Raw genomic sequence first — 11,537 nt, forward strand, 5'->3', positions numbered from 1 at the left:
GCTGGTGAAAGGATTGGGACGAACAACTACCCTATGGTTATCAAGATGGACGTTGTCAATTTCACTGTTCATAAGGTACTGGTAGATAATGACAGTTCTGCTGATATTATCTTCAAAGAAATACTGGTGAAAATGGGGTTAGATAGTGGGCGAAGGCTTAGAAACACTGATGATCGCATTTCTTAAAAATAATGGAGATATGTTCGCCTGGAACCCTTCTGATTTCAAAGAAATAAGTCCAGAGGTGATAGTTCACCGGCTAAATGTCGACCCCACCATGCAACCAGTGCAATAAAAGAAAAGAACCTTCGAGGTTGAGAAAAATCTCATTATCGAGGAAGAAGTCAAGAAACTGTTAAAAGAGGGGTATGTCTCTGAATCCAATACACGAACTGGTTATCAAATGTGGTGGTGGTGCCGAAAGCATTTGGCAAATGGAGGATGTGCACAAATTTTACCGATCTAAACGAGGCCTGCCCCAAGGACCAATATCCATTGCTAAGGATTGATCTATTAGTAGATTCGACAGCCGGATATGAGCTTTTCTCCATCATGGATGCTTACCAAGGATACCATCAAATCTTCATGGTGGCGAAAGATCGAGACAAAAGTTCCTTTGTAACTGAACGAGGTATTTATTGTTACAATGTAATGCCTTTTGGTTTAAAGAATGCAGGTGCCACATACCAAAGGCTGGTAAACAAGATGTTTGCAAACCAGATAGGAAAAACGATGAAGGTTTACGTGGATGACATGCTCATAAAAAGCCAACGATTGGAGAACCATTTGATACATCTGGAGTCAGCTTTTGCCATAATGAGGACGTATGGAATGAAACTCAACCCAAGCAAATCTACGTTTGGAGTCAGAGGGGGCAAGTTTTTAGGATATATGGTCAGTGATCGAGGGATAGAGGCCAATCTGGAAAAAATTGACGCGATCCTAAAACTGAAGTCACCCACCTCAGTGAAGGAAGTCCAAAAACTCATAGGTAAGATCGTATCCCTCAACCACTTTATTTCTAGATCAGCAGATCGAAACTTGCAATTCTTTAAAATCCTGAGAAAAGCTAAGGAGTTTAAATTTTCAAGACCTAAAAAATTACTTGAGGTCGCCACCCTTGTTGGCAAACCCAAAGGAGGTGAGACATTATAGCTTTATTTGGCTGTGTCGAACAACGCAGTTAGTCCGGTGCTAGTTAGAGAGGACAAAAGGATCCAGAACCCAGTATACTATGTGAGTAAAATGCTACAAGGGGCAGAAAAAGGTACATAAAAATCGAGAAGTTGGCTTTGGCCTTAGTGGTGACAGCTCGAAAGTTGCGACCCTATTTCCAGTCTCACAAGGCCATAGTGTTGACCAATCAACCGTTGAAAAGCATATTATTTCGACCAGAAGCATCGGGAAGACTGATAAAATGGGCAGTCGAATTGGGCGAGTACGACATTGACTACCAAATTAGAACTACTAAAAAAGCACAAGTACTAGCAGATTTTGTGATGGAGCTCGCAGGCGAACCGACTCAGGAGCCAAGTACTTAGATGTTACACGTAGATGGTTCTTCCAATGCCAGCAATGGGGGAGCAGGAATCCTGATACAAGGACCAGGAGGGCTAGAAATTGAGGTCGCAGCTAGGCTATCATTCTCCATAACCAACAATGAAGCTGAATACGAAGCCCTGATACTAGGGTTAGAGTTGGCCTATGGAGCTGGAGCCAGCAATCTGGAAGTATATACTGACTCGCAACTTGTGGCAATGCAAATCGATGGAACGTATGAAACCAAGGAGAAATCCACGACTATGTACCATAAAAAAGCTAAATCGTTGATGCAACGATTTGATAAATGTTCCATTCCACATATCCCGAGGTGCAAAAATGATAGGACCGATTCTCTATCCAAGTTTGGAGCCCTTTTGTCAGGAATCAAAGATCGAAAAAATCACCATTATGGTAAAAGATTGACTGGCGATCTCGAAGAATTTGGAAGTTAACACCATGGAGCCACCTTGCTTTTGGAAAGATGAAATTATGAACTATCTCTAAGAGGGGACTCTACCTAACAGCCCATGCGAGCTGGAAGGTTGAAATTCAAGGCCCCTATGTTTACTTTAATCGAATCTCATCTTTACAAAAGAACTGTGGAAGGACTGTTGCTGAAATGTTTGGACAATAACCAAGCTAAATATGTCATGAAAGAAAATTCAGAGGGAAGTTGTGGTAACCATTCGGGAGCTAGGTCGGTAGCGCAAAAGATAACAAGGCAAGGATACTTTTGGCCAACCATGATGAAAGATGCAAAGGAGCTTGTTCGCAAATGTGAGAGCTGCCAGAAGTATGCTTCACAAATACATGCACCGGCAACCTCAATGAAGCTGGTCCAGATCGCATGTCGTTTCGACCAATGGGGTATCGATATCTTGGGACCTTTTCCCCCAGCTCGAGCTCAGAAAAAATTTATCGTTGTCGCGATCTAATATTTTTCCAAATGGGTAGAAGCGAAAGCCATAGCAAGGATATCTGAGAGAGAAATGATCAATTTTATTCAGGAAAAATATAATTTGCAGGTTTGGGATACCAAGAGTCTTGATATCAGACAAGGTGCACAGTTCCAAGGAAAACAAATCACTACTTGGCTAGAAAAAATAAAGATCCAACAAAATTTCACAGCAGTTGACCACCCACAAGCAAACAGACAGACGGAGTTAACGAACAGAACCATTCTCCAGCATTTGAAGTCTAGGTTGCAATCGAAAGGATCATGGGATGATGAGTTACCAGGAGTAATATGGGCCTCTCGAATGACTCCATGATCTGCCACAAGTGAGGAATCCTAATGAGTCGCGAGTTACGACCCAGCGACCAATAAAGAACAGAGGGCTTTTGACCTCACAGTGGTGGAGGAAAAGAGGGATGCAGCATATGCGAAAATACTTCACCACAACAGCGTGATGCTAAGGAACTACAATAGAAAATTGCGACCCAAACAACTGCAAGTAGGCGACCTCATCTTAAAAAGAGTCGAAGTCTCCAAGCACGTGGGTAAATTAGACCTAGGATGGGAAGAACCATATAAAGTGGTCGAAATAAAGAAAAGGGGAACATACAAGCTCCAAGATATGAATGGACGATATCTACCCCGACCATGGAACATTCAAAACCTTAGAAAATTTTACGCATAGACATGTGCCTGAAAAATGCTTACTAATGTAAATGATCTGAAAAAGATCCCTCTTTGAACTTGTAAAAGGTCACATCATTTAGTGTATCTGTGAAAGATCAAAAGCTCTATGAGAATTTGAGAAAGATTTATCCTGTTTATACCATGAGTACTATTCTGTTAAACCTGCAAAAGGCCAATGGTCCATAAAAGGCCTAATCTGAGAGAGATCACTGGCCAGACTTGGCAGAGAAATCACAAGTCTGAAAAAGACCTCACGATATGTGAAAAAGCAATTTTAAAAAATGCACATCCAAAAAGAATTATCATTTCACTACAATTCATTTATAGATCGCGAACTCACATAGAAAAAAATTGCAAGCTGGAATAAATCTCTTATCACAAAAAGATGGCTTGAGAGAAACTCATTTGTCCATAAAGCAAAAGTTAATCAATTAACATTGTAAAAGTGTTTACAAATATCCTAACAGGTCTACAATGAAGGCTGTTCAACCTATTCTGTCAAAAGGAGGATCCAAAAAAACGAACGAACAACATCATTTATCCTCTATCTCATCAAGCAGGGCTGCGAATTCGTCCTCGCCAGTAGGAGGAGTGTCTTCATCCACAAAGGGCTGAAGGCTAGCATCAAGGCTAGGGTCAAGTCACGACACGTCAAAATCGGGCAAGAACCCATTCAAATGGGCTAGTTGGGCTTTGCACCTATCAAAACCCTACATCAGGAAGTCAGCGGCCTTGATCTCTAATACTGCTTCGAACGCAGGCGCTTTTTGGAAGTCACGAGCACCTTGGAGACGGGTTTCGCGAATACGGGTCGCAAATTCTTCTGAATTGAGAAACTCCTCACGACCCTCAATGGCTCCTGCAATCTTCCCGGTGGCATGCCCCGCCGAGAACCCGATCTCCTTCCCTGTAGCCATTACCTCGGCAACCTCGGAAGTAAGCATATCCTCCAATTCTTTGTTGCGAGCTTCCAAGGCCGCTTGCTGGTTTCCAAGTCTTTCTCTTGAGTAGAAGCTTCAGTGATCTTGCTTCGCAACTCGCAATTTCTGTGTTTAGCTACAAACTGATTCCTTCGAAAACCTGAACACTTGAGAGAAAGACCTCGGACAAAATTGGCAGCCTAGACAAAATATTAATTAATAAGGGATGACGGATCAAAATCGAACAACATAAAAAAGAGTCACATGTATTAAGGAATGTGCGCAGTGTTCTTCAAGACGAGTGTACAAAGTCTTTAAGAGGGCAGCTTGGTCGCGAAGGAGACAACTTGCATTATACAGCTCCCAAAAATCTTGCCCCGATTGAGTATTGAGAATTGTGCTCCTAGAGGAAATCTTCCAATCAGGTATCAATTTCTCCCCTTCTAACTGAGCTGTTAGATGATGCTGATATGGAGATCTTCATGAGCCGCTCTCCACCATTCAGCGACCTCATTCAGAAGCTCTATATTTTTCTTCTCTTCCTCCGCTTTGGCCCCCTCTGCTTGCTCCTCAATCCTGGTAGATCGAGGTCTGGTTTGCTTACTAGACCCCAAGAGACTTCTGCTATGATGCCTATGCTTCCTCCGCAGTCTACTCGGGCCAGTTTCTTCTATAGGCAAATTATCTTACGACCTTTTTATGTCTGCGTTTGGGGAAAAGCTCCTTCCTCTCTGTTCGAACAGCTCTTGTGATCGCGTATCCTCGCTTTCCACTTCAATTGGAGTTGTCTCTCTAGGAATCTTTGCCTCCGGCGCAGCCGAGGAATCTGGCTTGGGTTGGGCGGGTGCGACCAGTGGAGGTGCGACCTGTGCTGCGGCCTTCCCTTAGGCTGCCCGTATGCATTGAACAACTCGAGCTTGAATGACCATATTATCTGCGAACAAGTGATTAAATTAGAGATGTTTGCCTGCGATATGAAAGTAAGGATAAAAGATGAAAAGATTCACCTAAGGAACCCCTAACTTGGAGTGGTGCTGGAGTGAGATGCGCGAGCTTTAGAACTTTTTCTACCAAATTATTTTTCGGGTTATATCGATAAGAAGTAAGATTGTTTATCTGATCTCTATCCCACCCCCCTCCCTTAATAACTGACTCTGGCTTATCTACGCTCCAATCACATTTGAAAGGCCATTTGCGACCTGGAGGCAGTCGTATAAAGATGTATTTTTCTTTCCAAGGGCCAACATTAGATGTGAGGGGGTCAAGAAACCTACAATCCTTCCGAGCAGAAAGGTAAAAAAAACCCCTATCCCCCGATCTTTTAAAGGTCGTAAAAGAGTATAACGACAAAAAATTATCAAAGTTGGGCTCAAAACGGTGAACCCTCATTATTATGACAAAAAGGATGATGTGACGAATAGAGTTAGGCGAAAACTGCATAGGACACAAATTCAGATGCTTAAGAATTTGGGCTACATAGGGGGCTAAAGGCAGACGTAACCTGGCATAAAAAATGAAGAAGTGAAAAAGAGCAGAAGCATTTGGGAGGTCGATGCATGCGATCAAATGACCTATGGATAAGAATCTCATAACTATTGGGAATGTAATATTTCTCTTTTACAGTGCTGACTATGCCGGCCAAAAGATTATGTTCTCACATTGACTAGAATTTTACATAAGTCGGGGCATCATCAGGATCAGATTCTGCTACTTGGCGACTAGGTCGCGACCTATTCCTAGACGGGCCTTCTAAGGGAACAGGGGTCGTATCCATATGGGGGGAGGTGGCAGAAGATGTAGAATCAGAACCAGAATTAGAAGATTTTGAGGAGACATGGTACCTTGAGAGACGAGGTCGAAGTCAGAAACGGAGAAGATTGAGGTCGAGGGACAGTAGGCAACAATTTCTAGTAAATGACAACATTAGTAAAATTTTCTAAATGAGACTGCTATATACATATGCAGAAGGCGAACCTGTGAATTGGAAGAAAGCCACCCATTAAGCGATACGTGGCATCGCATGGATCGAGGTGACCGTTCTAGATTGGACAGGACCTTTCGAATTCTTGAAGGTAATAAATTACACTTACAAGAAGTGGGGGAGTTATGATGAGGGTTGAATTACCAAAAGATGGAAATACCCTTCATTAAGGGTAAAAAAGGTATTCTGACAAAAAACCTGCCTTTAAGCCGAAATCCCAAGAAAATTGGGAATCCACGTGCAAGATCTAAGGCTAGGATCATGGAGACTTGGCCGCCATACGATCCAGATGCTTGAATAGCGTTGGACCATTCGATTGGAAGCCGGGAGCCCAAGATTGTGACACGTGCCACGCTCCACAGCCGATGATAACCTTATAAATACATCATGTCTGATGCGTTAAGAGGTAACTTACATTTGATCACTTTAGTTGATCTACTTAAGCCTGCATAATCTATCGCGACCTCTAACTAACTTGGGCGTCGGAGGGTTTTCGTTGGGCACGAGCCCGACTAGCCTGACTTATTTCTCTGGTCCTCAGGTCCCATCAAAGATCCGGGAGGACGACGTGGCACGATCAAGATTGCTGATTAAGGTCATATCATTCTAGTCGGATCACGGATGGCAAAATGTATTAACCCATATATTTATAATACCCTTCAATCATTTTTTTCCTAAAGCCCAAAACAGAAACTATGGGGCCCCATTAAGCAGCCTAGCAGGTCCGGCCTGTTGGCCCGAGAGCAAAGTATGAAGCTCATAAGTTTTATTTTTACACTAACCTACCAAACCCAGTGCAACAAGATAACTCATTAGAAAGCAGGAATTCTATGTCATACGCATTCCTAGTATTTGGGACACTAATACATTGAAAAATCTCCAACAAACTCCCCCTGGATCCACAACGGCTGGCCTGTTGACAACAAGTAAAACAAATCCCGTAGAACTTAGGTTGACTGTGTATGACTCCTTCAAACGGTCATATCTTCGTCCAGATAAATCCAAATCTCAATACACATTTTTTCTAGTTAGCCAACTTATGTAGCTTTCAAATGACATATCATATACTGCAACTACTTCTAAATTTTATTCTCTATCGGCCTATAAATAGAGGTCATAGTGCAGAAATGACAGTAACTTGCATAGCTCATTGTCACACGCTCTTCACTTTCGATTGACAACAATGTCCTTGTTGTTTCGCACTTCACAAGCATATTTATTTTATATTTTGATATTTCATCACATTACTTCAATTACCACACCATATTCATACGTTATTTCAAATTTTTTCTATTGTTTATTCAATAAATCAATTACTGACTTTAAACATCGGAGTGTTAATCCTTATTTTGCAAGTTTGCTTCTTTGACCTTAGGATTTTCTTGAAAATTCTTCGACCATTATAGTGTGGTTAGACTCCAATAGACTAAAGGAAGCAGATTGACTCGGAAAGTGCGATGGAGACGCAAAAAAATTAAAAAATAACGAAATTAAGCATGTATATAACTCGATCAAACGGTGTACCATTGATCTATGCCGGACATTCGGTATATAAACATGGAAAAAAGGAGAGAGAAATTCGAGAGCCTAGAATAAAAGAGGGGGAAGGCTATGTTGTGTCGTTGTGCCTAATGGAATGATCTAGTTAGTCACCCACCAACCACAACAACCTTATCGAAGGAAGTAGAGTCAAAAAATGCAAAACTAGTCCCATACTATGGGCCTATTGGCAATTTTAGTCCCAAACTTTTGGAAATAGCCAAAACTAGTCCCTTATTTTAACTTTTTTTTTTAAAACTAGTCCCACCATTAAAATTCTAATGGAAGTACCAAACAGACGTTAGTTTGACCGGTTCTCAAGGTTTTAGTGACTGCATAAACAGGTTTTTAGTGGAAAAATTATTATATCAAAGTTCTAGTTATTTTGTTGATGAACTGTTATTTTCTTATGTTAATTTCTTAAAATCTGTTGATGAACAATGTGGAAGTAAAAAATGCACAACCGGCTAAAAAATATGGAAATAAAAAAAATGCACCACAACCTGTTAAAAATTTGGAAACGAAAAATGTACAACCTATTAAAACTTTTGAAAAACAATGCCCGTAATGTGTTAAAAAATGCACAACCTATTAAAAACTTAAAAATAAAAAAGATGCAAACCATCCTGTTAAAAAACGACCACAACATTCAATTAAAAGTCACATATTCAACTAAAGCATGCACCTTCCATAGCACCATATGTACCATTTTACAACAAATGTAGCATTGTACATCCAAAAGTAAACAACCATTAATAAGCACTTCCACCAAAGGGAGATTTAAGTTGAAACAAAAGTTACAGTCACCTCATGACATGTTTACAAGTGACTCTTGACAAGAAAATGCAACTATCTCAAGACAGTTCAATCCTTTCTTTTTCCTTTAGACTTATCTTTTAAAGCCTTTACTGAAGCATTTTGTAATAATAGTGCAACCTCTAAATTTGACAATGTCACAAACCTTTTGTCGCCTTGGATGATGATTGGGAAGGAAGGGCCTTCAGTGAGTGTTAGGGTGGACCTTGTAATCTCATGTGATTCAGAATCCATGGGGTGAGGGGCCCTCATATGGACAGCTACACCTTTATGTCTTGGAGGAATGAATGTACGGTTTGGTGGTGATGGGGGAAATCCCAATTTTACAAGTGAAGTGCCAAAAATACCTTTAATGAAGGGTATTTTCGTCTTTTTACAACTCAGGATCCGCGCATTTGCGAGACGGGTTGGGTAGACCGAAAGCCGGACCCATCAAGAGAAAGAAGACCCCGAAATTTGAGGACCGTCCGATCGAGGACGTCTGCTTCTCAGATGTGGACACGTGGGCCAAACAACAGTGACCACCTAGGCCCTATAAATACTTCAACGTACAGTCATTTGAGGTAATTGGTATTTAGTTATCTTTGACCGACTTAGCTTTGCTCGTACATTTTCCATTCGATTCAACTCTTCTAACTTGAGCGTCGGAGGGTCGAAGTCGGGGACGAACTCGTGATCCTCACGTGCTTTCTTGTCCTCAGGATCCAACACTGTCTTGATTAAATACGTGGCTGAACACGAGGTTGCTGTGGAAGGTCGCTGATTTCGATCGAGATCATTTGGCACCGTCTATGGAAAACTGAGGATCGTACTTTGAGAATGGAAAGAACGTCGAGAGGGAATGTGCACACTATCAAAGACACGCCGAGGCAGGGAGAACCAACCTTGCAACTAACTAGAGGAAAACTACATACAATGATAGAAGAAGCTGGTAGGAATGCTATTATGGCTTACGAGAGGAGGACTGCAACGCCTCAGGGAAAAGAAACTGCAAGGAGACAGCTGTTTAAAGACAAGGAGATGGAGAGAAAGCAAGTGCAAGAGAGCGCACGAGAGGTCGCGAACCAGCATCCTCGGAAGTGGGATCTAGTAGTAGAGGAGGAGTGAAGAAAAGGGAGTCAGCCATTTCTAAGGCCGAAGTGGTGTCGGGAGGCAAATCGAGCTATTAGCTAAACAAATTGATGAGCTGAAGAAAAGAGGTGAATTGGTAGCACATAACAGGAACTCACCTTACGATAATAGGATACTGAAACAAGTAGTGGATCCAAGCTTCAGAATGCCGGATTTGCCTAAATATGATGGAATGAAAGATCCTCAATAGCATGTTTCAGCGTTCGAGCTAGTGTTGAATTTATATGGGTAGTCAAGATCGATCATGTCGTAGCTGTTTGTCACGACCTTAACGGGTAAGGTCCAGGAGTGGTTTACAAATCTACCATGCAGGAGCATTGAGACTTAGGAGCAACTGTTGCAAAAGTTTAAGTTCCATTTTGCCAGTAAAAGGAAACAGAAGCGATCAACGATATATTTATTTACCATCAGGCAGCGAAAGGATGAGTCGCTAAAAAAATTCATGGGAAGGTTTAATAACGAGGCTTTAGAAGTACAAGATCTTAGGATCGACATGATGGTGAACATCTTGATCCATGGTCTAAAAAAGGGATCGCTGGCATCAGCATTGGCTCGTGATCTTCCCACGGATGTGGAACAGTTGATGGCAATGGCCCAGATATATATTAACGAGGAAGAAATGAATGCTATGAAGGACGGCGAATGGCGTAGCAAGGGCCGCGATCGTAATCGCGACTTTGAGAAAGGAGGGGAAGCAAGCAGTCGAGGTTTGATTAGGGAAGGGAGCACTCATATCAACCTAGGTACCACAACTACACGCCTCTTGCGATGACCCAGACGAAAGCTTTGATGATGGTGGAGAAGTCCGATGTGCTCAAGTGGCCCCAACACACCAGGTATACTCCGTCCAAAAAAATTTCTAACAAGTATTGCAAATTTCACAGGAAAGGGGGCACGACACTGAAAATTACTTCCAACTTAAACACGAAATTGAAAGATTAGTAAGGCAGGGGTATTTCAGAGATAGAATATTGGGTGAGCAGAAGAAAGATGGAAATGAAGCAAGGAGTCGATCATGGAGTAGGAAAAAATTTGTTAGCCGTGGAAGAGAAGAGAAAGTGGAAGATAGGGAGAACGCCCTAGTAAAGGGAATAATTCACACCATTGCTGGGGGACCAATTGGAGGAGATTCAAAGTGTGCAAGAAAGCGGTATGAACGCGAGGATCGAGCAGGCAGAGGAAGTGAGTTCATAATAAGTATAGATTAGGAGGAAAAAATTATTTTTGGCAAGCAGGATCGAGAGGCAGAGAGTAGGTAGCATAACGACCCCATGGTGATAAAAATGGATATAGCCAACTTCACGGTACATAAGGTGTTGGTGGATAATGGGAGTTTTGCAGACATTATTTTTAAGGATGTACTAAGAAAAATGGGGCTAGATGGTGCGAAGTTGGATCCGGTCAGAATACCTTTAGTGGGCTTTAGTGGAAGCGAGTTAACATCTAGCGGTACAATAGAGCTACCTGTCTCCATAGGAACTAAGCCGAAAAGAAAGACGATGATGGTAAAATTCTTGGTGGTTGACACGCCTTTTACTTACAATGTTATTTTGGGATGGCCGGGCCTAAACTTATTTAAGGCTATCGTGTTCACCTACCACTTGAAGATGAAGTTCCCTACGAAGAATGAGTGGGCGAGGTTACTTGTGATCGAAAGGAGGCCAGGAGATGCTATAACTTGTCATTGAAATGAAAGGGTTCGAATGAAAAAGGCAAAAAATTGAGGAAGAATGCGACTAGGAGGAAAAATCCGAGCGTCTAAAACCTGGAGAGGAACATAAAGTAGTAGAGCTCGTGGCAGGTGAGGTCAACAAAACAACCAGGATAGGGGCACACTTGGGCGAGCAGTTGGAAACGATAATGGTTAAGTTCTTAAAAGAAAATGCTGACATGTTCGCATGGAGTCCATCAGACTTCAAGGGGATAAATTCGAAAATAATAGTGCATAGATTAAACATGGATCCGA

Source organism: Sesamum indicum, linkage group LG1 (assembly GCF_000512975.1).
Source record: "Sesamum indicum cultivar Zhongzhi No. 13 linkage group LG1, S_indicum_v1.0, whole genome shotgun sequence".
NCBI lineage: Eukaryota > Viridiplantae > Streptophyta > Magnoliopsida > Lamiales > Pedaliaceae > Sesamum > Sesamum indicum.